General features: G+C 40.4%; 13 non-coding genes across 13 annotated transcripts; all 13 read left to right on the forward strand.

Moving 5' to 3' along the window:
* Window positions 1-508: 508 nt before the first annotated feature.
* On the forward strand, window positions 509-580 carry TRNAH-GUG (transfer RNA histidin (anticodon GUG)). The gene has a single exon. It is a non-coding gene; the product is annotated as a tRNA-His (tRNA).
* Window positions 581-3,160: 2,580 nt separating this feature from the next.
* On the forward strand, window positions 3,161-3,242 carry TRNAS-AGA (transfer RNA serine (anticodon AGA)). The gene has a single exon. It is a non-coding gene; the product is annotated as a tRNA-Ser (tRNA).
* Window positions 3,243-4,523: 1,281 nt separating this feature from the next.
* On the forward strand, window positions 4,524-4,595 carry TRNAH-GUG (transfer RNA histidin (anticodon GUG)). The gene has a single exon. It is a non-coding gene; the product is annotated as a tRNA-His (tRNA).
* Window positions 4,596-7,183: 2,588 nt separating this feature from the next.
* On the forward strand, window positions 7,184-7,265 carry TRNAS-AGA (transfer RNA serine (anticodon AGA)). Its single transcript has one exon. It is a non-coding gene; the product is annotated as a tRNA-Ser (tRNA).
* Window positions 7,266-8,546: 1,281 nt separating this feature from the next.
* On the forward strand, window positions 8,547-8,618 carry TRNAH-GUG (transfer RNA histidin (anticodon GUG)). Its single transcript has one exon. It is a non-coding gene; the product is annotated as a tRNA-His (tRNA).
* A 2,588-nt stretch (window positions 8,619-11,206) lies between these two features.
* Window positions 11,207-11,288, forward strand: TRNAS-AGA (transfer RNA serine (anticodon AGA)). The gene has a single exon. It is a non-coding gene; the product is annotated as a tRNA-Ser (tRNA).
* A 3,939-nt stretch (window positions 11,289-15,227) lies between these two features.
* On the forward strand, window positions 15,228-15,309 carry TRNAS-AGA (transfer RNA serine (anticodon AGA)). Its single transcript has one exon. It is a non-coding gene; the product is annotated as a tRNA-Ser (tRNA).
* A 1,281-nt stretch (window positions 15,310-16,590) lies between these two features.
* Window positions 16,591-16,662, forward strand: TRNAH-GUG (transfer RNA histidin (anticodon GUG)). The gene has a single exon. It is a non-coding gene; the product is annotated as a tRNA-His (tRNA).
* Window positions 16,663-19,250: 2,588 nt separating this feature from the next.
* TRNAS-AGA (transfer RNA serine (anticodon AGA)) lies at window positions 19,251-19,332 on the forward strand. The gene has a single exon. It is a non-coding gene; the product is annotated as a tRNA-Ser (tRNA).
* Window positions 19,333-20,613: 1,281 nt separating this feature from the next.
* Window positions 20,614-20,685, forward strand: TRNAH-GUG (transfer RNA histidin (anticodon GUG)). Its single transcript has one exon. It is a non-coding gene; the product is annotated as a tRNA-His (tRNA).
* Window positions 20,686-23,273: 2,588 nt separating this feature from the next.
* On the forward strand, window positions 23,274-23,355 carry TRNAS-AGA (transfer RNA serine (anticodon AGA)). Its single transcript has one exon. It is a non-coding gene; the product is annotated as a tRNA-Ser (tRNA).
* Window positions 23,356-24,636: 1,281 nt separating this feature from the next.
* TRNAH-GUG (transfer RNA histidin (anticodon GUG)) lies at window positions 24,637-24,708 on the forward strand. Its single transcript has one exon. It is a non-coding gene; the product is annotated as a tRNA-His (tRNA).
* Window positions 24,709-27,296: 2,588 nt separating this feature from the next.
* On the forward strand, window positions 27,297-27,378 carry TRNAS-AGA (transfer RNA serine (anticodon AGA)). The gene has a single exon. It is a non-coding gene; the product is annotated as a tRNA-Ser (tRNA).
* The last annotated feature ends 119 nt before the right edge of the window (window positions 27,379-27,497 follow it).

The raw sequence follows: 27,497 nt of genomic DNA on the forward strand, positions 1-27,497 counted from the left end.
CATTAGCCGCAGCTCTGCTAATGAGCCACTGATGTCAGTTTCAATATTTACTCAAAAACATAAAAATGCAGCCCACCCCTCAACTGTGTATTTATCTTGCTTTTCTGCTGTTCGTGTGATTAGCTGGGAGGAGCTCACGGCGACATCCTCCCTATAAAAGTGTAGATGGATCACTCTCTAACTCTTTCTTGCTTCACATACAAATGGCTTGAAAGGTGCAGGGAAGATGCAGGTCTAATAGACAGAATAGAAGGCCTGTGCCAGGTGGGTTTCTCTGCATTGGTGTCCCATCACAGGTCCGCAAGTGTAATGTGTGATCTTTGACTCCTGGCATTTCACAAGCAGGCGGCCAGGAAACGGTTTCAGCCTATCAACCACTGAGGAGACGCAGCCTCTGAATGAGGAATGAGGAAGCAATGAATACATCCAGCCTATCACAGGAACAGCCCTGAGTGTTCCGAATTATAAATTCTCCATGTCATTGTATGTCGTTGAGCCCAAGTAGCTCGCCGTGATCGTATAGTGGTTAGTACTCTGCGTTGTGGCCGCAGCAACCTCGGTTCGAATCCGAGTCACGGCATTGTGGTTGGCAATGTCACGGCAGTTGGGTGTTAATTTTACAGAATTAGCAAATGTACCAGTGGTTTTTGTAAAATGTCTATTAAAAACAGATCCTTTCAAATATTTAAACCATCTAACAACAAATGATTTAAACTCGCATGATTATAAGCTGTAGCTATAATGTATTTACTTACATAAATTATCGTTCTTGAACCTATTGGGGGTGGAGGGGGAGCGGAGCTCACCCCCCAGGTGTAGTTGAGTGACCTGTGTTGTGGCTCTCTAGAGGGAAGGCACAAATTTTGCTGTCACCCAGCCCAATCCAGACGTGTATTGGGGCCAGGTTTCAGGCAAATAGAGCAGTAAGTGCAGAGACATGTTCACTCTCTAAAAGTGGCATTTCTAAAATAGTAAAGTTAAATCCAACCTCACCAGTAAGTAGGATTTTCAATAAATTAATAAAGCTACTCCTCTCCGATATGGAATTACCAAATAAAAAGTATAGGGGAATACACATAGCTAACCTATGAGAGGGGTAGACCTCACAGTAGTGAAAAATGAAATAGACTGTTTGGTACTTACAGGACACGCGAACCACCAAAGTACATATCTTATTTTTTACTTACATAGCATCATGCACCTAGGACTACCTAGGGCCTACCTTAGGTGTAAATTATATGTAATAAAAGGGGAGTTTAAGGCTTGGCAAGTAGGCTGGGACTCCCCTGGGAGACCCCTGAGTCTATGCCCAGAACCATAACTCTGCCAGTCGAGTACTTACCTAAAAGCCGATAACTCACTTTTCTTCCATCGGCTAACATTGAGTGGTTTCACTTGGAAATTCTTCTAAGTGGTGTGGAGTTTTGGAACTTTAAAATATTCATCTAAAATCAGCCGAACAACGAATTCTGATTTACTCACCTGTTATCAGGAGAGACCTCAGTGCTGCATCTTGGAGCTCGGCACTGACCCTGAAAAGTAATTTTAACCGTACTTACCAGTAACTCGAATTTCCTTCCATGGGATATCATTGCCTGCTTTTTGCTGAAAATTTTCTAAGTGTCGATTTTTGAAACTTACAAATATTCTTTAAAAATCGTACCAACTGTGAAAACGTAATTGTTTACCTGTTTTAGATAGATGTCCCAGTACTGAGCCTAGGAGCCCAGCACTGGAATACAAAAGTAACGAGAACGTACTTTACCCGTAACTTGAATTTTCTTCCATAGGAAACCATTGACTGTTTTTCTGTGAAATTTCTTCTAAGTGTCGATTTTGCAAACATGTAAATATTCCTTAAAAATCGCCTGTATAACTTAAACGCAGTTTCTCAACTGCTTACAGGTGGTACAGTAGTGCTGGATCTAGGATCCAACACTGACCTAGAAAACGTAACCATAACCCCACTTACCTGCTAAGTGAATTTCCTTCCATAGGATAACATTGGTAATTTGATCAGCAAAAGTGTCAACTTTTAAAATAGCAAAATATTGCTTAAAAATCACAACAGTAACTAAAACGAATTTGCTCACTTGTTTCCAAGAACTGTCCCAGGACTGAATCTAGGATCCAGTCCTGGATTTAGAAAAGTAATCCTGAAAGTAATTAATTGCATATAACTTAAAATTCCCATTGAGCTCAATGTATTATTGTGATTCAAATTGTGTTGCCTATTGCAATAAACTGTAACTATGACCTGCAAAAGTCAATTGCCTATTGCAAAGTATTTAACTAAAGCGTCTCATTCTGAGAAAGTATATTTTGATACCTATTGTTGGTTCTAAAATAAAACAACAATATCTTTTGTATGCAAACCAATGGCCTAGAGTTCAGTTCTTGAGTGTGTGAGACCATTTGCTGACTGAGTGTGTACAACAAATGTTTTACACTGTACTCTGATACTGCCTTACTGCTCGGCAAGCTACCACTTTAGAGAGTAAGGTTATATCTAACTTTAGCCTCTGCCAAACCTCTGGGGACTGGGGACTCTGTGCACACTGTACCTATTTGGGAACAGTATATACAGAGCCACTTTCTCACAGTAGTGATAAAGTGATTAGAGTCCTACGGCCAACATAAAGATACAGCAAAACGTGAGGTGAAAAGCAAAAAGGTTGCTGGTAGGCCACCTTAAGGATGCCAGGTCTAACAAAAACTGAACTAAGGATAACATGAGTAAAACATCAGGTTTCTCTACTGCATTTGGTGAGACAAGTGGGCCTTCTTTTATCTTCCATTCAAGCAATCTTTGACAGACCCCTTTATTATAGAGCTTTTCAAGGATTAAAGATAAGGCACTTACAAAGGAGTCCCAAATAATCAGAGATGGTTGACTTCTGTAATATGGGTCGTAGACTAAAAGCAGCACAAAAACAGAGTGCAACAGGGTCCAAAAAACTTGAGTGCCACAAGAGAGTTTGAATGCAAGCGTATCCTTTTACAGATCCAGAGATATACTCATGCAATTTTTATTTTTAGGACAGAACGTGCATGATGAAAAAAACATTGTTTTTAAAAAGCGCATTGCAGAATATCAGTACTTTGATGTGGGAAAACTTCAAAACTTTCAAACAAAATATTTGTAGGCAGCTTACAGCAAGTTGTTGTGGCCGAGTGGTTAAGGCGATGGACTAGAAATCCATTGGGGTATCCCCGCGCAGGTTCGAATCCTGCCAACAACGAGAATCTTTTTATTATCGGCTACAATTTCAGAAGTTAACCTTTAGTATTTCTTCCATTTCAGTTTTATAAATAGGTGGCTTATTTTTGTGTCACTATTGCCTCTCCACATATTTGTTATCGCTACCTCTTTCATGTCTTTGCTACACCTCATTCCTACTTTAGCACTGGTGTAAACGCTTCAAATTATTATACCGTTGCTCTCTCATTCATACCTGCGCATGCACTTGAAAGTTACTTTACCAATAAAAGACGCAAAGAGAGAAATAGAACAAAAGTGCTGGCTGGATTGGCAAACACACTTCATAAAACTGCATTTTCTTTTTTATTCTCCCCCGTGTTACATGCTTAACCTCCCCATGTGTAATTTCTCTTAACCTGCTGTCCCAGGAAGAGAATTTCATGTACAGGCTCTTTCTGTGTTTTTTTCCCTAGTCTGTCTTTCCCATTTCTTAGCTGTGTAACTGTTCCTTCACGCACTCTATTTAAACGCCATCAATCTCATTTGAGCTCCTTGCTCCCGCTTCTGTTTTCTCCACCTCTCATACTGCCAGTTCTCTCTTTCTCTGTGGTTGGTGGCTACTTTCCTGAGCTTCCGAAGCCACGTGGTTCCTGCCTCTTGTTGTCAGACTTGAATTGGAAAAGGAACCATATTAACAAGCCTTTACCACTCACACACGGCAGAAGTTTATACTTTAATTCAGTGAGCTAAGAAAAGCGTGTTGTTGGTCCCCTACGAGCCATTGTGCTTGCTTCATCATGATTTGGCACCAGTCATTAGCCGCAGCTCTGCTAATGAGCCACTGAGGTCAGTTTCAATATTTACTCAAAAACATAACCATACAGCCCACCCCTCAACTGTGTATTTATCTTGCTTTTCTGCTGTTCGTGTGATTAGCTGGGAGGAGCTCACGGCGACATCCTCCCTTTAAAAGTGTAGATGGATCACTCTCTAACTCTTTCTTGCTTCACATACAAATGGCTTTAAAGGTGCAGGGAAGATGCAGGTCTAATAGACAGAATAGAAGGCCTGTGCCAGGTGGGTTTCTCTGCATTGGTGTCCCATCACAGGTCCGCAAGTGTAATGTGTGATCTTTGACTCCTGGCATTTCACAAGCAGGCGGCCAGGAAACGGTTTCAGCCTATCAACCACTGAGGAGACGCAGCCTCTGAATGAGGAATGAGGAAGCAATGAATACATCCAGCCTATCACAGGAACAGCCCTGAGTGTTCCGAATTATAAATTCTCCATGTCATTGTATGTCGTTGAGCCCAAGTAGCTCGCCGTGATCGTATAGTGGTTAGTACTCTGCGTTGTGGCCGCAGCAACCTCGGTTCGAATCCGAGTCACGGCATTGTGGTTGGCAATGTCACGGCAGTTGGGTGTTAATTTTACAGAATTAGCAAATGTACCAGTGGTTTTTGTAAAATGTCTATTAAAAACAGATCCTTTCAAATATTTAAACCATCTAACAACAAATGATTTAAACTCGCATGATTATAAGCTGTAGCTATAATGTATTTACTTACATAAATTATCGTTCTTGAACCTATTGGGGGTGGAGGGGGAGCGGAGCTCACCCCCCAGGTGCAGTTGAGTGACCTGTGTTGTGGCTCTCTAGAGGGAAGGCACAAATTTTGCTGTCACCCAGCCCAATCCAGACGTGTATTGGGGCCAGGTTTCAGGCAAATAGAGCAGTAAGTGCAGAGACATGTTCACTCTCTAAAAGTGGCATTTCTAAAATAGTAAAGTTAAATCCAACCTCACCAGTAAGTAGGATTTTCAATAAATAAATAAAGCTACTCCTCTCCGATATGGAATTACCAAATTAAAAGTATAGGGGAATACACAGAGCTAACCTATGAGAGGGGTAGACCTCACAGTAGTGAAAAATGAAATAGACTGTTTGGTACTTACAGGACACGCGAACCACCAAAGTACATAGCTTATTTTTTACTTACATAGCATCATGCACCTAGGACTACCTAGGGCCTACCTTAGGTGTCAATTATATGTAATAAAAGGGGAGTTTAAGGCTTGGCAAGTAGGCTGGGACTCCCCTGGGAGACCCCTGAGTCTATGCCCAGAACCATAACTCTGCCAGTCGAGTACTTACCTAAAAGCCGATAACTCACTTTTCTTCCATAGGCTAACATTGAGTGGTTTCACTTGGAAATTCTTCTAAGTGGTGTGGAGTTTTGGAACTTTAAAATATTCATCTAAAATCAGCCGAACAACGAATTCTGATTTACTCACCTGTTATCAGGAGAGACCTCAGTGCTGCATCTTGGAGCTCGGTACTGACCCTGAAAAGTAATTTTAACCGTACTTACCAGTAACTCGAATTTCCTTCCATGGGATATCATTGCCTGCTTTTTGCTGAACATTTTCTAAGTGTCGATTTTTGAAACTTACAAATATTCTTTAAAAATCGTACCAACTGTGAAAACGTAATTGTTTACCTGTTTTAGATAGATGTCCCAGTACTGAGCCTAGGAGCCCAGCACTGGATTGCAAAAGTAACGAGAACGTACTTTACCCGTAACTTGAATTTTCTTCCATAGGAAACCATTGACTGTTTTTCTGTGAAATTTCTTCTAAGTGTCGATTTTGCAAACATGTAAATATTCCTTAAAAATCGCCTGTATAACTTAAACGCCGTTTCTCAACTGCTTACAGGTGGTACAGTAGTGCTGGATCTAGGATCCAACACTGACCTAGAAAAAGTAACCATAATCCCACTTACCTGCTAAGTGAATTTCCTTCCATAGGATAACGTTGGTATTTTGATCAGCAAAAGTTTCTAAGTGTCAACTTTTAAAATAGCAAAATATTGCTTAAAAATCACAACAGTAACTAAAACGAATTTACTCACTTGTTTCCAAGAACTGTCCCAGGACTGAATCTAGGATCCAGTCCTGGATTTAGAAAAGTAATCCTGAAAGTAATTAATTGCATATAACTTAAAATTCCCATTGAGCTCAATGTATTATTGTGATTCAAATTGTGTTGCCTATTGCAATAAACTGTAACTATGACCTGCAAAAGTCAATTGCCTATTGCAAAGTATTTAACTAAAGCATCTCATTCTGAGAAAGTATATTTTGATACCTATTGTTGGTTCTAAAATAAAACAACAATATCTTTTGTATGCAAACCAATGGCCTAGAGTTCAGTTCTTGAGTGTGTGAGACCATTTGCTGACTGAGTGTGTACAACAAATGTTTTACACTGTACTCTGATACTGCCTTACTGCTCGGCAAGCTACCACTTTAGAGAGTAAGGTTATATCTAACTTTAGCCTCTGCCAAACCTCTGGGGACTGGGGACTCTGTGCACACTGTACCTATTTGGGAACAGTATATACAGAGCCACTTTCTCACAGTAGTGATAAAGTGATTAGAGTCCTAAGGCCAACATAAAGATACAGCAAAACGTGAGGTGAAAAGCAAAAAGGTTGCTGGTAGGCCACCTTAAGGATGCCAGGTCTAACAAAAACTGAACTAAGGATAACATGAGTAAAACATCAGGTTTCTCTACTGCATTTGGTGAGACAAGTGGGCCTTCTTTTATCTTCCATTCAAGCAATCTTTGACAGACCCCTTTATTATAGAGCTTTTCAAGGATTAAAGATAAGGCACTTACAAAGGAGTCCCAAATACTCAGAGATGGTTGACTTCTGTAATATGGGTCGTAGACTAAAAGCAGCGCAAAAACAGAGTGCAACAGGGTCCAAAAAACTTGAGTGCCACAAGAGAGTTTGAATGCAAGCGTATCCTTTTACAGATCCAGAGATATACTCATGCAATTTTTGTTTTTAGGACAGAACGTGCATGATGAAAAAAACATTGTTTTTAAAAAGCGCATTGCAGAATATCAGAACTTTGATGTGGGAAAACTTCAAAACTTTCAAACAAAATATTTGTAGGCAGCTTACAGCAAGTTGTTGTGGCCGAGTGGTTAAGGCGATGGACTAGAAATCCATTGGGGTATCCCCGCGCAGGTTCGAATCCTGCCAACAACAAGAATCTTTTTATTATCGGCTACAATTTCAGAAGTTAACCTTTAGTATTTCTTCCATTTCAGTTTTATAAATAGGTGGCTTATTTTTATGTCACTATTGCCTCTCCACATATTTGTTATCGCTACCTCTTTCATGTCTTTGCTACACCTCATTCCTACTTTAGCACTGGTGTAAACGCTTCAAATTATTATACGGTTGCTCTCTCATTCATACCTGCGCATGCACTTGAAAGTTACTTTACCAATAAAAGACGCAAAGAGAGAAATAGAACAAAAGTGCTGGCTGGATTGGCAAACACACTTCATAAAACTGCATTTTCTTTTTTATTCTCCCCCGTGTTACATGCTTAACCTCCCTATGTGTAATTTCTCTTAACCTGCTGTCCCAGGAAGAGAATTTCATCTACAGGCTCTTTCTGTGTTTTTTTCCCTAGTCTGTCTTTCCCATTTCTTAGCTGTGTAACTGTTCCTTTACGCGCTCTATTTAAACGCCATCAATCTCATTTGAGCTCCTTGCTCCCGCTTCTGTTTTCTCCACCTCTCATACTGCCAGTTCTCTCTTTCTCTGTGGTTGGTGGCTACTTTCCTGAGCTTCCGAAGCCACGTGGTTCCTGCCTCTTGTTGTAAGACTTGAATTGGAAAAGGAACCATATTAACAAGCCTTTACCACTCACACACGGCGGAAGTTTATACTTTAATTCAGTGAGCTAAGAAAAGCGTGTTGTGGGTCCCCTACGAGCCATGGTGCTTGCTTCATCATGATTTGGCACCAGTCATTAGCCGCAGCTCTGCTAATGAGCCACTGAGGTCAGTTTCAATATTTACTCAAAAACATAACCATGCAGCCCACCCCTCAACTGTGTATTTATCTTGCTTTTCTGCTGTTCGTGTGATTAGCTGGGAGGAGCTCACGGCGACATCCTCCCTATAAAAGTGTAGATGGATCACTCTCTAACTCTTTCTTGCTTCACATACAAATGGCTTGAAAGGTGCAGGGAAGATGCAGGTCTAATAGACAGAATAGAAGGTCTGTGCCAGGTGGGTTTCTCTGCATTGGTGTCCCATCACAGGTCCGCAAGTGTAATGTGTGATCTTTGACTCCTGGCATTTCACAAGCAGGCGGCCAGGAAACGGTTTCAGCCTATCAACCACTGAGGAGACGCACCCTCTGAATGAGGAATGAGGAAGCAATGAATACATCCAGCCTATCACAGGAACAGCCCTGAGTGTTCCGAATTATAAATTCTCCATGTCACTGTATGTTGTTGAGCCCAAGTAGCTCGCCGTGATCGTATAGTGGTTAGTACTCTGCGTTGTGGCCGCAGCAACCTCGGTTCGAATCCGAGTCACGGCATTGTGGTTGGCAATGTCATGGCAGTTGGGTGTTAATTTTACAGAATTAGCAAATGTACCAGTGGTTTTTGTAAAATGTCTATTAAAAACAGATCCTTTCAAATATTTAAACCATCTAACAACAAATGATTTAAACTCGCATGATTATAAGCTGTAGCTATAATGTATTTACTTACATAAATTATCGTTCTTGAACCTATTGGGGGTGGAGGGGGAGCGGAGCTCACCCCCCAGGTGTAGTTGAGTGACCTGTGTTGTGGCTCTCTAGAGGGAAGGCACAAATTTTGCTGTCACCCAGCCCAATCCAGACGTGTATTGGGGCCAGGTTTCAGGCAAATAGAGCAGTAAGTGCAGAGACATGTTCACTCTCTAAAAGTGGCATTTCTAAAATAGTAAAGTTAAATCCAACCTCACCAGTAAGTAGGATTTTCAATAAATTAATAAAGCTACTCCTCTCGGATATGGAATTACCAAATAAAAAGTATAGGGGAATACACAGAGCTAACCTATGAGAGGGGTAGACCTCACAGTAGTGAAAAATGAAATAGACTGTTTGGTACTTACAGGACACGCGAACCACCAAAGTACATATCTTATTTTTTACTTACATAGCATCATGCACCTAGGACTACCTAGGGCCTACCTTAGGTGTAAATTATATGTAATAAAAGGGGAGTTTAAGGCTTGGCAAGTAGGCTGGGACTCCCCTGGGAGACCCCTGAGTCTATGCCCAGAACCATAACTCTGCCAGTCGAGTACTTACCTAAAAGCCGATAACTCACTTTTCTTCCATCGGCTAACATTGAGTGGTTTCACTTGGAAATTCTTCTAAGTGGTGTGGAGTTTTGGAACTTTAAACTATTCATCTAAAATCAGCCGAACAACGAATTCTGATTTACTCACCTGTTATCAGGAGAGACCTCAGTGCTGCATCTTGGAGCTCGGCACTGACCCTGAAAAGTAATTTTAACCGTACTTACCAGTAACTCGAATTTCCTTCCATGGGATATCATTGCCTGCTTTTTGCTGAAAATTTTCTAAGTGTCGATTTTTGAAACTTACAAATATTCTTTAAAAATCGTTCCAACTGTGAAAACGTAATTGTTTACCTGTTTTAGATAGATGTCCCAGTACTGAGCCTAGGAGCCCAGCACTGGATTACAAAAGTAACGAGAACATACTTTACCCGTAACTTGAATTTTCTTCCATAGGAAACCATTGACTGTTTTTCTGTGAAATTTCTTCTAAGTGTCGATTTTGCAAACATGTAAATATTCCTTAAAAATCGCCTGTATAACTTAAACGCAGTTTCTCAACTGCTTACAGGTGGTACAGTAGTGCTGGATCTAGGATCCAACACTGACCTAGAAAACGTAACCATAACCCCACTTACCTGCTAAGTGAATTTCCTTCCATAGGATAACATTGGTAATTTGATCAGCAAAAGTTTCTAAGTGTCAACTTTTAAAATAGCAAAATATTGCTTAAAAATCACAACAGTAACTAAAACGAATTTACTCACTTGTTTCCAAGAACTGTCCCAGGACTGAATCTAGGATCCAGTCCTGGATTTAGAAAAGTAATCCTGAAAGTAATTAATTGCATATAACTTAAAATTCCCATTGAGCTCAATGTATTATTGTGATTCAAATTGTGTTGCCTATTGCAATAAACTGTAACTATGACCTGCAAAAGTCAATTGCCTATTGCAAAGTATTTAACTAAAGCATCTCATTCTGAGAAAGTATATTTTGATACCTATTGTTGGTTCTAAAATAAAACAACAATATCTTTTGTATGCAAACCAATGGCCTAGAGTTCAGTTCTTGACTGTGTGAGACCATTTGCTGACTGAGTGTGTACAACAAATGTTTTACACTGTACTCTGATACTGCCTTACTGCTCGGCAAGCTACCACTTTAGAGAGTAAGGTTATATCTAACTTTAGCCTCTGCCAAACCTCTGGGGACTGGGGACTCTGTGCACACTGTACCTATTTGGGAACAGTATATACAGAGCCACTTTCTCACAGTAGTGATAAAGTGATTAGAGTCCTACGGCCAACATAAAGATACAGCAAAACGTGAGGTGAAAAGCAAAAAGGTTGCTGGTAGGCCACCTTAAGGATGCCAGGTCTAACAAAAACTGAACTAAGGATAACATGAGTAAAACATCAGGTTTCTCTACTGCATTTGGTGAGACAAGTGGGCCTTCTTTTATCTTCCATTCAAGCAATCTTTGACAGACCCCTTTATTATAGAGCTTTTCAAGGATTAAAGATAAGGCACTTACAAAGGAGTCCCAAATAATTAGAGATGGTTGACTTCTGTAATATGGGTCGTAGACTAAAAGCAGCACAAAAACAGAGTGCAACAGGTTCCAAAAAACTTGAGTGCCACAAGAGAGTTTGAATGCAAGCGTATCCTTTTACAGATCCAGAGATATACTCATGCAATTTTTATTTTTAGGACAGAACGTGCATGATGAAAAAAACATTGTTTTTAAAAAGCGCATTGCAGAATATCAGTACTTTGATGTGGGAAAACTTCAAAACTTTCAAACAAAATATTTGTAGGCAGCTTACAGCAAGTTGTTGTGGCCGAGTGGTTAAGGCGATGGACTAGAAATCCATTGGGGTATCCCTGCGCAGGTTCGAATCCTGCCAACAACGCGAATCTTTTTATTATCGGCTACAATTTCAGAAGTTAACCTTTAGTATTTCTTCCATTTCAGTTTTATAAATAGGTGGCTTATTTTTGTGTCACTATTGCCTCTCCACATATTTGTTATCGCTACCTCTTTCATGTCTTTGCTACACCTCATTCCTACTTTAGCACTGGTGTAAACGCTTCAAATTATTATACCGTTGCTCTCTCATTCATACCTGCGCATGCACTTGAAAGTTACTTTACCAATAAAAGACGCAAAGAGAGAAATAGAACAAAAGTTCTGGCTGGATTGGCAAACACACTTCATAACACTGCATTTTCTTTTTTATTCTCCCCCGTGTTACATGCTTAACCTCCCCATGTGTAATTTCTCTTAACCTGCTGTCCCAGGAAGAGAATTTCATGTACAGGCTCTTTCTGTGTTTTTTTCCCTAGTCTGTCTTTCCCATTTCTTAGCTGTGTAACTGTTCCTTTACGCGCTCTATTTAAACGCCATCAATCTCATTTGAGCTCCTTGCTCCCGCTTCTGTTTTCTCCACCTCTCATACTGCCAGTTCTCTCTTTCTCTGTGGTTGGTGGCTACTTTCCTGAGCTTACGAAGCCACGTGGTTCCTGCCTCTTGTTGTCAGACTTGAATTGGAAAAGGAACCATATTAACAAGCCTTTACCACTCACACACGGCGGAAGTTTATACTTTAATTCAGTGAGCTAAGAAAAGCGTGTTGTGGGTCCCCTACGAGCCATTGTGCTTGCTTCATCATGATTTGGCACCAGTCATTAGCCGCAGCTCTGCTAATGAGCCACTGAGGTCAGTTTCAATATTTACTCAAAAACATAACCATGCAGCCCACCCCTCAACTGTGTATTTATCTTGCTTTTCTGCTGTTCGTGTGATTAGCTGGGAGGAGCTCACGGCGACATCCTCCCTATAAAAGTGTAGATGGATCACTCTCTAACTCTTTCTTGCTTCACATACAAATGGCTTGAAAGGTGCAGGGAAGATGCAGGTCTAATAGACAGAATAGAAGGCCTGTGCCAGGTGGGTTTCTCTGCATTGGTGTCCCATCACAGGTCCGCAAGTGTATTGTGTGATCTTTGACTCCTGGCATTTCACAAGCAGGCGGCCAGGAAACGGTTTCAGCCTATCAACCACTGAGGAGACGCAGCCTCTGAATGAGGAATGAGGAAGCAATGAATACATCCAGCCTATCACAGGAACAGCCCTGAGTGTTCCGAATTATAAATTCTCCATGTCATTGTATGTTGTTGAGCCCAAGTAGCTCGCCGTGATCGTATAGTGGTTAGCACTCTGCGTTGTGGCCGCAGCAACCTCGGTTCGAATTCGAGTCACGGCATTGTGGTTGGCAATGTCACGGCAGTTGGGTGTTAATTTTGCAGAATTAGCAAATGTACCAGTGGTTTTTGTAAAATGTCTATTAAAAACAGATCCTTTCAAATATTTAAACCATCTAACAACAAATGATTTAAACTCGCATGATTATAAGCTGTAGCTATAATGTATTTACTTACATAAATTATCGTTCTTGAACCTATTGGGGGTGGAGGGGGAGCGGAGCTCACCCCCCAGGTGCAGTTGAGTGACCTGTGTTGTGGCTCTCTAGAGGGAAGGCACAAATTTTGCTGTCACCCAGCCCAATCCAGACGTGTATTGGGGCCAGGTTTCAGGCAAATAGAGCAGTAAGTGCAGAGACATGTTCACTCTCTAAAAGTGGCATTTCTAAAATAGTAAAGTTAAATCCAACCTCACCAGTAAGTAGGATTTTCAATAAATAAATAAAGCTACTCCTCTCCGATATGGAATTACCAAATAAAAAGTATAGGGGAATACACAGAGCTAACCTATGAGAGGGGTAGACCTCACAGTAGTGAAAAATGAAATAGACTGTTTGGTACTTACAGGACACGCGAACCACCAAAGTACATATCTTATTTTTTACTTACATAGCATCATGCACCTAGGACTACCTAGGGCCTACCTTAGGTGTAAATTATATGTAATAAAAGGGGAGTTTAAGGCTTGGCAAGTAGGCTGGGACTCCCCTGGGAGACCCCTGAGTCTATGCCCAGAACCATAACTCTGCCAGTCGAGTACTTACCTAAAAGCCGATAACTCACTTTTCTTCCATAGGCTAACATTGAGTGGTTTCACTTGGAAATTCTTCTAAGTGGTGTGGAGTTTTGGAACTTTAAAATATTCATCTAAAATCAGCCGAACAACGAATTCTGATTTACTCACCTGTTATCAGGAGAGACCTCAGTGCTGCATCTTGGAGCTCAGTACTGACCCTGAAAAGTAATTTTAACCGTACTTACCAGTAACTCGAATTTCCTTCCATGGGATATCATTGCCTGCTTTTTGCTGAACATTTTCTAAGTGTCGATTTTTGAAACTTACAAATATTCTTTAAAAATCGTACCAACTGTGAAAACGTAGTTGTTTACCTGTTTTAGATAGATGTCCCAGTACTGAGCCTAGGAGCCCAGCACTGGATTACAAAAGTAACGAGAACGTACTTTACCCGTAACTTGAATTTTCTTCCATAGGAAACCATTGACTGTTTTTCTGTGAAATTTCTTCTAAGTGTCGATTTTGCAAACATGTAAATATTCCTTAAAAATCGCCTGTATAACTTAAACGCAGTTTCTCAACTGCTTACAGGTGGTACAGTAGTGCTGGATCTAGGATCCAACACTGACCTAGAAAAAGTAACCATAACCCCACTTACCTGCTAAGTGAATTTCCTTCCATAGGATAACATTGGTAATTTGATCAGCAAAAGTTTCTGTGTCAACTTTTGAAATAGCAAAATATTGCTTAAAAATCACAACAGTAACTAAAACGAATTTACTCACTTGTTTCCAAGAACTGTCCCAGGACTGAATCTAGGATCCAGTCCTGGATTTAGAAAAGTAATCCTGAAAGTAATTAATTGCATATTACTTAAAATTCCCATTGAGCTCAATGTATTATTGTGATTCAAATTGTGTTGCCTATTGCAATAAACTGTAACTATGACCTGCAAAAGTCAATTGCCTATTGCAAAGTATTTAACTAAAGCATCTCATTCTGAGAAAGTATATTTTGATACCTATTGTTGGTTCTAAAATAAAACAACAATATCTTTTGTATGCAAACCAATGGCCTAGAGTTCAGTTCTTGAGTGTGTGAGACCATTTGCTGACTGAGTGTGTACAACAAATGTTTTACACTGTACTCTGATACTGCCTTACTGCTCGGCAAGCTACCACTTTAGAGAGTAAGGTTATATCTAACATTAGCCTCTGCCAAACCTCTGGGGACTGGGGACTCTGTGCACACTGTACCTATTTGGGAACAGTATATACAGAGCCACTTTCTCACAGTAGTGATAAAGTGATTAGAGTCCTACGGCCAACATAAAGATACAGCAAAACGTGAGGTGAAAAGCAAAAAGGTTGCTGGTAGGCCACCTTAAGGATGCCAGGTCTAACAAAAACTGAACTAAGGATAACATGAGTAAAACATCAGGTTTCTCTACTGCATTTGGTGAGACAAGTGGGCCTTCTTTTATCTTCCATTCAAGCAATCTTTGACAGACCCCTTTATTATAGAGCTTTTCAAGGATTAAAGATAAGGCACTTACAAAGGAGTCCCAAATAATCAGAGATGGTTGACTTCTGTAATATGGGTCGTAGACTAAAAGCAGCACAAAAACAGAGTGCAACAGGGTCCAAAAAACTTGAGTGCCACAAGAGAGTTTGAATGCAAGCGTATCCTTTTACAGATCCAGAGATATACTCATGCAATTTTTATTTTTAGGACAGAACGTGCATGATGAAAAAAACATTGTTTTTAAAAAGCGCATTGCAGAATATCAGTACTTTGATGTGGGAAAACGTCAAAACTTTCAAACAAAATATTTGTAGGCAGCTTACAGCAAGTTGTTGTGGCCGAGTGGTTAAGGCGATGGACTAGAAATCCATTGGGGTATCCCCGCGCAGGTTCGAATCCTGCCAACAACGAGAATCTTTTTATTATCGGCTACAATTTCAGAAGTTAACCTTTAGTATTTCTTCCATTTCAGTTTTATAAATAGGTGGCTTATTTTTGTGTCACTATTGCCTCTCCACATATTTGTTATCGCTACCTCTTTCATGTCTTTGCTACACCTCATTCCTACTTTAGCACTGGTGTAAACGCTTCAAATTATTATACCGTTGCTCTCTCATTCATACCTGCGCATGCACTTGAAAGTTACTTTACCAATAAAAGACGCAAAGAGAGAAATAGAACAAAAGTGCTGGCTGGATTGGCAAACACACTTCATAAAACTGCATTTTCTTTTTTATTCTCCCCCGTGTTACATGCTTAACCTCCCCATGTGTAATTTCTCTTAACCTGCTGTCCCAGGAAGAGAATTTCATGTACAGGCTCTTTCTGTGTTTTTTTCCCTAGTCTGTCTTTCCCATTTCTTAGCTGTGTAACTGTTCCTTTACGCGCTCTATTTAAACGCCATCAATCTCATTTGAGCTCCTTGCGCCCGCTTCTGTTTTCTCCACCTCTCATACTGCCAGTTCTCTCTTTCTCTGTGGTTGGTGGCTACTTTCCTGAGCTTCCGAAGCCACGTGGTTCCTGCCTCTTGTTGTCAGACTTGAATTGGAAAAGGAACCATATTAACAAGCCTTTACCACTCACACACGGCGGAAGTTTATACTTTAATTCAGTGAGCTAAGAACAGCGTGTTGTCGGTCCCCTACGAGCCATTGTGCTTGCTTCATCATGATTTGGCACCAGTCATTAGCCGCAGCTCTGCTAATGAGCCACTGAGGTCAGTTTCAATATTTACTCAAAAACATAACCATGCAGCCCACCCCTCAACTGTGTATTTATCTTGCTTTTCTGCTGTTCGTGTGATTAGCTGGGAGGAGCTCACGGCGACATCCTCCCTATAAAAGTGTAGATGGATCACTCTCTAACTCTTTCTTGCTTCACATACAAATGGCTTGAACGGTGCAGGGGAGATGCAGGTCTAATAGACAGAATAGAAGGCCTGTGCCAGGTGGGTTTCTCTGCATTGGTGTCCCATCACAGGTCCGCAAGTGTAATGTGTGATCTTTGACTCCTGGCATTTCACAAGCAGGCGGCCAGGAAACGGTTTCAGCCTATCAACCACTGAGGAGACGCAGCCTCTGAATGAGGAATGAGGAAGCAATGAATGCATCCAGCCTATCACAGGAACAGCCCTGAGTGTTCCGAATTATAAATTCTCCATGTCAGTGTATGTAGTTGAGCCCAAGTAGCTCGCCGTGATCGTATAGTGGTTAGTACTCTGCGTTGTGGCCGCAGCAACCTTGGTTCGAATCCGAGTCACGGCATTGTGGTTGGCAATGTCACGGCAGTTGGGTGTTAATTTTACAGAATTAGCAAATGTTCCAGTGGTTTTTGTAAAATGTCTATTAAAAACAGATCCTTTCAAATATTTAAACCATCTAACAACAAATGATTTAAACTCGCATGATTATAAGCTGTAGCTATAATGTATTTACTTACATAAATTATCGTTCTTGAACCTATTGGAGGTGGAGGGGGAGCGGAGCTCACCCCCCAGGTGCAGTTGAGTGACCTGTGTTGTGGCTCTCTAGAGGGAAGGCACACATTTTGCTGTCACCCAGCCCAATCCAGACGTGTATTGGGGCCAGGTTTCAGGCAAATAGAGCAGTAAGTGCAGAGACATGTTCACTCTCTAAAAGTGGCATTTCTAAAATAGTAAAGTTAAATCCAACCTCACCAGTAAGTAGGATTTTCAATAAATAAATAAAGCTACTCCTCTCCGATATGGAATTACCAAATAAAAAGTATAGGGGAATACACAGAGCTAACCTATGAGAGGGGTAGACCTCACAGTAGTGAAAAATGAAATAGACTGTTTGGTACTTACAGGACACACGAACCACCAAAGTACATATCTTATTTTTTACTTACATAGCATCATGCACCTAGGACTACCTAGGGCCTACCTTAGGTGTAAATTATATGTAATAAAAGAGGAGTTTAAGGCTTGGCAAGTAGGCTGGGACTCCCCTGGGAGACCCCTGAGTCTATTCCCAGAACCATAACTCTGCCAGTCGAGTACTTACCTAAAAGCCGATAACTCACTTTTCTTCCATAGGCTAACATTGAGTGGTTTCACTTGGAAATTCTTCTAAGTGGTGTGGAGTTTTGGAACTTTAAAATATTCATCTAAAATCAGCCGAACAACGAATTCTGATTTACTCACCTGTTATCAGGAGAGACCTCAGTGCTGCATCTTGGAGCTCAGTACTGACCCTGAAAAGTAATTTTAACCGTACTTACCAGTAACTCGAATTTCCTTCCATGGGATATCATTGCCTGCTTTTTGCTGAACATTTTCTAAGTGTCGATTTTTGAAACTTACAAATATTCTTTAAAAATCGTACCAACTGTGAAAACGTAGTTGTTTACCTGTTTTAGATAGATGTCCCAGTACTGAGCCTAGGAGCCCAGCACTGGATTACAAAAGTAACGAGAACGTACTTTACCCGTAACTTGAATTTTCTTCCATAGGAAACCATTGACTGTTTTTCTGTGAAATTTCTTCTAAGTGTCGATTTTGCAAACATGTAAATATTCCTTAAAAATCGCCTGTATAACTTAAACGCAGTTTCTCAACTGCTTACAGGTGGTACAGTAGTGCTGGATCTAGGATCCAACACTGACCTAGAAAAAGTAACCATAACCCCACTTACCTGCTAAGTGAATTTCCTTCCATAGGATAACATTGGTAATTTGATCAGCAAAAGTTTCTAAGTGTCAACTTTTAAAATAGCAAAATATTGCTTAAAAATCACAACAGTAACTAAAACGAATTTACTCACTTGTTTCCAAGAACTGTCCCAGGACTGAATCTAGGATCCAGTCCTGGATTTAGAAAAGTAATCCTGAAAGTAATTAATTGCATATAACTTAAAATTCCCATTGAGCTCAATGTATTATTGTGATTCAAATTGTGTTGCCTATTGCAATAAACTGTAACTATGACCTGCAAAAGTCAATTGCCTATTGCAAAGTATTTAACTAAAGCATCTCATTCTGAGAAAGTATATTTTGATACCTATTGTTGGTTCTAAAATAAAACAACAATATCTTTTGTATGCAAACCAATGGCCTAGAGTTCAGTTCTTGAGTGTGTGAGACCATTTGCTGACTGAGTGTGTACAACAAATGTTTTACACTGTACTCTGATACTGCCTTACTGCTCGGCAAGCTACCACTTTAGAGAGTAAGGTTATATCTAACATTAGCCTCTGCCAAACCTCTGGGGACTGGGGACTCTGTGCACACTGTACCTATTTGGGAACAGTATATACAGAGCCACTTTCTCACAGTAGTGATAAAGTGATTAGAGTCCTACGGCCAACATAAAGATACAGCAAAACGTGAGGTGAAAAGCAAAAAGGTTGCTGGTAGGCCACCTTAAGGATGCCAGGTCTAACAAAAACTGAACTAAGGATAACATGAGTAAAACATCAGGTTTCTCTACTGCATTTGGTGAGACAAGTGGGCCTTCTTTTATCTTCCATTCAAGCAATCTTTGACAGACCCCTTTATTATAGAGCTTTTCAAGGATTAAAGATAAGACACTTACAAAGGAGTCCCAAATAATCAGAGATGGTTGACTTCTGTAATATGGGTCGTAGACTAAAAGCAGCACAAAAACAGAGTGCAACAGGGTCCAAAAAACTTGAGTGCCACAAGAGAGTTTGAATGCAAGCGTATCCTTTTACAGATCCAGAGATATACTCATGCAATTTTTATTTTTAGGACAGAACGTGCATGATGAAAAAAACATTGTTTTTAAAAAGCGCATTGCAGAATATCAGTACTTTGATGTGGGAAAACTTCAAAACTTTCAAACAAAATATTTGTAGGCAGCTTACAGCAAGTTGTTGTGGCCGAGTGGTTAAGGCGATGGACTAGAAATCCATTGGGGTATCCCCGCGCAGGATCGAATCCTGCCAACAACGAGAATCTTTTTATTATCGGCTACAATTTCAGAAGTTAACCTTTAGTATTTCTTCCATTTCAGTTTTATAAATAGGTGGCTTATTTTTGTGTCACTATTGCCTCTCCACATATTTGTTATCGCTACCTCTTTCATGTCTTTGCTACACCTCATTCCTACTTTAGCACTGGTGTAAACGCTTCAAATTATTATACCGTTGCTCTCTCATTCATACCTGCGCATGCACTTGAAAGTTACTTTACCAATAAAAGACGCAAAGAGAGAAATAGAACAAAAGTGCTGGCTGGATTGGCAAACACACTTCATAAAACTGCATTTTCTTTTTTATTCTCCCCCGTGTTACATGCTTAACCTCCCCATGTGTAATTTCTCTTAACCTGCTGTCCCAGGAAGAGAATTTCATGTACAGGCTCTTTCTGTGTTTTTTTCCCTAGTCTGTCTTTCCCATTTCTTAGCTGTGTAACTGTTCCTTTACGCACTCTATTTAAACGCCATCAATCTCATTTGAGCTCCTTGCTCCCGCTTCTGTTTTCTCCACCTCTCATACTGCCAGTTCTCTCTTTCTCTGTGGTTGGTGGCTACTTTCCTGAGCTTCCGAAGCCACGTGGTTCCTGCCTCTTGTTGTCAGACTTGAATTGGAAAAGGAACCATATTAACAAGCCTTTACCACTCACACACGGCGGAAGTTTATACTTTAATTCAGTGAGCTAAGAAAAGCGTGTTGTTGGTCCCCTACGAGCCATTGTGCTTGCTTCATCATGATTTGGCACCAGTCATTAGCCGCAGCTCTGCTAATGAGCCACTGAGGTCAGTTTCAATATTTACTCAAAAACATAACCATACAGCCCACCCCTCAACTGTGTATTTATCTTGCTTTTCTGCTGTTCGTGTGATTAGCTGGGAGGAGCTCACGGCGACATCCTCCCTATAAAAGTGTAGATGGATCACTCTCTAACTCTTTCTTGCTTCACATACAAATGGCTTGAAAGGTGCAGGGAAGATGCAGGTCTAATAGACAGAATAGAAGGCCTGTGCCAGGTGGGTTTCTCTGCATTGGTGTCCCATCACAGGTCCGCAAGTGTAATGTGTGATCTTTGACTCCTGGCATTTCACAAGCAGGCGGCCAGGAAACGGTTTCAGCCTATCAACCACTGAGGAGACGCAGCCTCTGAATGAGGAATGAGGAAGCAATGAATACATCCAGCCTATCACAGGAACAGCCCTGAGTGTTCCGAATTATAAATTCTCCATGTCATTGTATGTCGTTGAGCCCAAGTAGCTCGCCGTGATCGTATAGTGGTTAGTACTCTGCGTTGTGGCCGCAGCAACCTCGGTTCGAATCCGAGTCACGGCGTTGTGGTTGGCAATGTCACGGCAGTTGGGTGTTAATTTTACAGAATTAGCAAATGTACCAGTGGTTTTTGTAAAATGTCTATTAAAAACAGATCCTTTCAAATATTTAAACCATCTAACAACAAATGATTTAAACTCGCATGATTATAAGCTGTAGCTATAATGTATTTACTTACATAAATTATCGTTCTTGAACCTATTGGGGGTGGAGGGGGAGCGGAGCTCACCCCCCAGGTGCAGTTGAGTGACCTGTGTTGTGGCTCTCTAGAGGGAAGGCACAAATTTTGCTGTCACCCAGCCCAATCCAGACGTGTATTGGGGCCAGGTTTCAGGCAAATAGAGCAGTAAGTGCAGAGACATGTTCACTCTCTAAAAGTGGCATTTCTAAAATAGTAAAGTTAAATCCAACCTCACCAGTAAGTAGGATTTTCAATAAATAAATAAAGCTACTCCTCTCCGATATGGAATTACCAAATTAAAAGTATAGGGGAATACACAGAGCTAACCTATGAGAGGGGTAGACCTCACAGTAGTGAAAAATGAAATAGACTGTTTGGTACTTACAGGACACGCGAACCACCAAAGTACATAGCTTATTTTTTACTTACATAGCATCATGCACCTAGGACTACCTAGGGCCTACCTTAGGTGTCAATTATATGTAATAAAAGGGGAGTTTAAGGCTTGGCAAGTAGGCTGGGACTCCCCTGGGAGACCCCTGAGTCTATGCCCAGAACCATAACTCTGCCAGTCGAGTACTTACCTAAAAGCCGATAACTCACTTTTCTTCCATAGGCTAACATTGAGTGGTTTCACTTGGAAATTCTTCTAAGTGGTGTGGAGTTTTGGAACTTTAAAATATTCATCTAAAATCAGCCGAACAACGAATTCTGATTTACTCACCTGTTATCAGGAGAGACCTCAGTGCTGCATCTTGGAGCTCGGTACTGACCCTGAAAAGTAATTTTAACCGTACTTACCAGTAACTCGAATTTCCTTCCATGGGATATCATTGCCTGCTTTTTGCTGAACATTTTCTAAGTGTCGATTTTTGAAACTTACAAATATTCTTTAAAAATCGTACCAACTGTGAAAACGTAATTGTTTACCTGTTTTAGATAGATGTCCCAGTACTGAGCCTAGGAGCCCAGCACTGGATTACAAAAGTAACGAGAACGTACTTTACCCGTAACTTGAATTTTCTTCCATAGGAAACCATTGACTGTTTTTCTGTGAAATTTCTTCTAAGTGTCGATTTTGCAAACATGTAAATATTCCTTAAAAATCGCCTGTATAACTTAAACGCCGTTTCTCAACTGCTTACAGGTGGTACAGTAGTGCTGGATCTAGGATCCAACACTGACCTAGAAAAAGTAACCATAATCCCACTTACCTGCTAAGTGAATTTCCTTCCATAGGATAACGTTGGTATTTTGATCAGCAAAAGTTTCTAAGTGTCAACTTTTAAAATAGCAAAATATTGCTTAAAAATCACAACAGTAACTAAAACGAATTTACTCACTTGTTTCCAAGAACTGTCCCAGGACTGAATCTAGGATCCAGTCCTGGATTTAGAAAAGTAATCCTGAAAGTAATTAATTGCATATAACTTAAAATTCCCATTGAGCTCAATGTATTATTGTGATTCAAATTGTGTTGCCTATTGCAATAAACTGTAACTATGACCTGCAAAAGTCAATTGCCTATTGCAAAGTATTTAACTAAAGCATCTCATTCTGAGAAAGTATATTTTGATACCTATTGTTGGTTCTAAAATAAAACAACAATATCTTTTGTATGCAAACCAATGGCCTAGAGTTCAGTTCTTGAGTGTGTGAGACCATTTGCTGACTGAGTGTGTACAACAAATGTTTTACACTGTACTCTGATACTGCCTTACTGCTCGGCAAGCTACCACTTTAGAGAGTAAGGTTATATCTAACTTTAGCCTCTGCCAAACCTCTGGGGACTGGGGACTCTGTGCACACTGTACCTATTTGGGAACAGTATATACAGAGCCACTTTCTCACAGTAGTGATAAAGTGATTAGAGTCCTAAGGCCAACATAAAGATACAGCAAAACGTGAGGTGAAAAGCAAAAAGGTTGCTGGTAGGCCACCTTAAGGATGCCAGGTCTAACAAAAACTGAACTAAGGATAACATGAGTAAAACATCAGGTTTCTCTACTGCATTTGGTGAGACAAGTGGGCCTTCTTTTATCTTCCATTCAAGCAATCTTTGACAGACCCCTTTATTATAGAGCTTTTCAAGGATTAAAGATAAGGCACTTACAAAGGAGTCCCAAATACTCAGAGATGGTTGACTTCTGTAATATGGGTCGTAGACTAAAAGCAGCGCAAAAACAGAGTGCAACAGGGTCCAAAAAACTTGAGTGCCACAAGAGAGTTTGAATGCAAGCGTATCCTTTTACAGATCCAGAGATATACTCATGCAATTTTTGTTTTTAGGACAGAACGTGCATGATGAAAAAAACATTGTTTTTAAAAAGCGCATTGCAGAATATCAGAACTTTGATGTGGGAAAACTTCAAAACTTTCAAACAAAATATTTGTAGGCAGCTTACAGCAAGTTGTTGTGGCCGAGTGGTTAAGGCGATGGACTAGAAATCCATTGGGGTATCCCCGCGCAGGTTCGAATCCTGCCAACAACAAGAATCTTTTTATTATCGGCTACAATTTCAGAAGTTAACCTTTAGTATTTCTTCCATTTCAGTTTTATAAATAGGTGGCTTATTTTTATGTCACTATTGCCTCTCCACATATTTGTTATCGCTACCTCTTTCATGTCTTTGCTACACCTCATTCCTACTTTAGCACTGGTGTAAACGCTTCAAATTATTATACGGTTGCTCTCTCATTCATACCTGCGCATGCACTTGAAAGTTACTTTACCAATAAAAGACGCAAAGAGAGAAATAGAACAAAAGTGCTGGCTGGATTGGCAAACACACTTCATAAAACTGCATTTTCTTTTTTATTCTCCCCCGTGTTACATGCTTAACCTCCCTATGTGTAATTTCTCTTAACCTGCTGTCCCAGGAAGAGAATTTCATCTACAGGCTCTTTCTGTGTTTTTTTCCCTAGTCTGTCTTTCCCATTTCTTAGCTGTGTAACTGTTCCTTTACGCGCTCTATTTAAACGCCATCAATCTCATTTGAGCTCCTTGCTCCCGCTTCTGTTTTCTCCACCTCTCATACTGCCAGTTCTCTCTTTCTCTGTGGTTGGTGGCTACTTTCCTGAGCTTCCGAAGCCACGTGGTTCCTGCCTCTTGTTGTAAGACTTGAATTGGAAAAGGAACCATATTAACAAGCCTTTACCACTCACACACGGCGGAAGTTTATACTTTAATTCAGTGAGCTAAGAAAAGCGTGTTGTGGGTCCCCTACGAGCCATGGTGCTTGCTTCATCATGATTTGGCACCAGTCATTAGCCGCAGCTCTGCTAATGAGCCACTGAGGTCAGTTTCAATATTTACTCAAAAACATAACCATGCAGCCCACCCCTCAACTGTGTATTTATCTTGCTTTTCTGCTGTTCGTGTGATTAGCTGGGAGGAGCTCACGGCGACATCCTCCCTATAAAAGTGTAGATGGATCACTCTCTAACTCTTTCTTGCTTCACATACAAATGGCTTGAAAGGTGCAGGGAAGATGCAGGTCTAATAGACAGAATAGAAGGTCTGTGCCAGGTGGGTTTCTCTGCATTGGTGTCCCATCACAGGTCCGCAAGTGTAATGTGTGATCTTTGACTCCTGGCATTTCACAAGCAGGCGGCCAGGAAACGGTTTCAGCCTATCAACCACTGAGGAGACGCACCCTCTGAATGAGGAATGAGGAAGCAATGAATACATCCAGCCTATCACAGGAACAGCCCTGAGTGTTCCGAATTATAAATTCTCCATGTCACTGTATGTTGTTGAGCCCAAGTAGCTCGCCGTGATCGTATAGTGGTTAGTACTCTGCGTTGTGGCCGCAGCAACCTCGGTTCGAATCCGAGTCACGGCATTGTGGTTGGCAATGTCATGGCAGTTGGGTGTTAATTTTACAGAATTAGCAAATGTACCAGTGGTTTTTGTAAAATGTCTATTAAAAACAGATCCTTTCAAATATTTAAACCATCTAACAACAAATGATTTAAACTCGCATGATTATAAGCTGTAGCTATAATGTATTTACTTACATAAATTATCGTTCTTGAACCTATTGGGGGTGGAGGGGGAGCGGAGCTCACCCCCCAGGTGTAGTTGAGTGACCTGTGTTGTGGCTCTCTAGAGGGAAGGCACAAATTTTGCTGTCACCCAGCCCAATCCAGACGTGTATTGGGGCCAGGTTTCAGGCAAATAGAGCAGTAAGTGCAGAGACATGTTCACTCTCTAAAAGTGGCATTTCTAAAATAGTAAAGTTAAATCCAACCTCACCAGTAAGTAGGATTTTCAATAAATTAATAAAGCTACTCCTCTCGGATATGGAATTACCAAATAAAAAGTATAGGGGAATACACAGAGCTAACCTATGAGAGGGGTAGACCTCACAGTAGTGAAAAATGAAATAGACTGTTTGGTACTTACAGGACACGCGAACCACCAAAGTACATATCTTATTTTTTACTTACATAGCATCATGCACCTAGGACTACCTAGGGCCTACCTTAGGTGTAAATTATATGTAATAAAAGGGGAGTTTAAGGCTTGGCAAGTAGGCTGGGACTCCCCTGGGAGACCCCTGAGTCTATGCCCAGAACCATAACTCTGCCAGTCGAGTACTTACCTAAAAGCCGATAACTCACTTTTCTTCCATCGGCTAACATTGAGTGGTTTCACTTGGAAATTCTTCTAAGTGGTGTGGAGTTTTGGAACTTTAAACTATTCATCTAAAATCAGCCGAACAACGAATTCTGATTTACTCACCTGTTATCAGGAGAGACCTCAGTGCTGCATCTTGGAGCTCGGCACTGACCCTGAAAAGTAATTTTAACCGTACTTACCAGTAACTCGAATTTCCTTCCATGGGATATCATTGCCTGCTTTTTGCTGAAAATTTTCTAAGTGTCGATTTTTGAAACTTACAAATATTCTTTAAAAATCGTTCCAACTGTGAAAACGTAATTGTTTACCTGTTTTAGATAGATGTCCCAGTACTGAGCCTAGGAGCCCAGCACTGGATTACAAAAGTAACGAGAACATACTTTACCCGTAACTTGAATTTTCTTCCATAGGAAACCATTGACTGTTTTTCTGTGAAATTTCTTCTAAGTGTCGATTTTGCAAACATGTAAATATTCCTTAAAAATCGCCTGTATAACTTAAACGCAGTTTCTCAACTGCTTGCAGGTGGTACAGTAGTGCTGGATCTAGGATCCAACACTGACCTAGAAAACGTAACCATAACCCCACTTACCTGCTAAGTGAATTTCCTTCCATAGGATAACATTGGTAATTTGATCAGCAAAAGTTTCTAAGTGTCAACTTTTAAAATAGCAAAATATTGCTTAAAAATCACAACAGTAACTAAAACGAATTTACTCACTTGTTTCCAAGAACTGTCCCAGGACTGAATCTAGGATCCAGTCCTGGATTTAGAAAAGTAATCCTGAAAGTAATTAATTGCATATAACTTAAAATTCCCATTGAGCTCAATGTATTATTGTGATTCAAATTGTGTTGCCTATTGCAATAAACTGTAACTATGACCTGCAAAAGTCAATTGCCTATTGCAAAGTATTTAACTAAAGCATCTCATTCTGAGAAAGTATATTTTGATACCTATTGTTGGTTCTAAAATAAAACAACAATATCTTTTGTATGCAAACCAATGGCCTAGAGTTCAGTTCTTGACTGTGTGAGACCATTTGCTGACTGAGTGTGTACAACAAATGTTTTACACTGTACTCTGATACTGCCTTACTGCTCGGCAAGCTACCACTTTAGAGAGTAAGGTTATATCTAACTTTAGCCTCTGCCAAACCTCTGGGGACTGGGGACTCTGTGCACACTGTACCTATTTGGGAACAGTATATACAGAGCCACTTTCTCACAGTAGTGATAAAGTGATTAGAGTCCTACGGCCAACATAAAGATACAGCAAAACGTGAGGTGAAAAGCAAAAAGGTTGCTGGTAGGCCACCTTAAGGATGCCAGGTCTAACAAAAACTGAACTAAGGATAACATGAGTAAAACATCAGGTTTCTCTACTGCATTTGGTGAGACAAGTGGGCCTTCTTTTATCTTCCATTCAAGCAATCTTTGACAGACCCCTTTATTATAGAGCTTTTCAAGGATTAAAGATAAGGCACTTACAAAGGAGTCCCAAATAATTAGAGATGGTTGACTTCTGTAATATGGGTCGTAGACTAAAAGCAGCACAAAAACAGAGTGCAACAGGTTCCAAAAAACTTGAGTGCCACAAGAGAGTTTGAATGCAAGCGTATCCTTTTACAGATCCAGAGATATACTCATGCAATTTTTATTTTTAGGACAGAACGTGCATGATGAAAAAAACATTGTTTTTAAAAAGCGCATTGCAGAATATCAGTACTTTGATGTGGGAAAACTTCAAAACTTTCAAACAAAATATTTGTAGGCAGCTTACAGCAAGTTGTTGTGGCCGAGTGGTTAAGGCGATGGACTAGAAATCCATTGGGGTATCCCTGCGCAGGTTCGAATCCTGCCAACAACGCGAATCTTTTTATTATCGGCTACAATTTCAGAAGTTAACCTTTAGTATTTCTTCCATTTCAGTTTTATAAATAGGTGGCTTATTTTTGTGTCACTATTGCCTCTCCACATATTTGTTAT

The sequence above is a fragment of the Triturus cristatus genome, chromosome 12, assembly GCF_964204655.1.
Source record: "Triturus cristatus chromosome 12, aTriCri1.1, whole genome shotgun sequence".
In the NCBI taxonomy this organism is placed as follows: domain Eukaryota; kingdom Metazoa; phylum Chordata; class Amphibia; order Caudata; family Salamandridae; genus Triturus; species Triturus cristatus.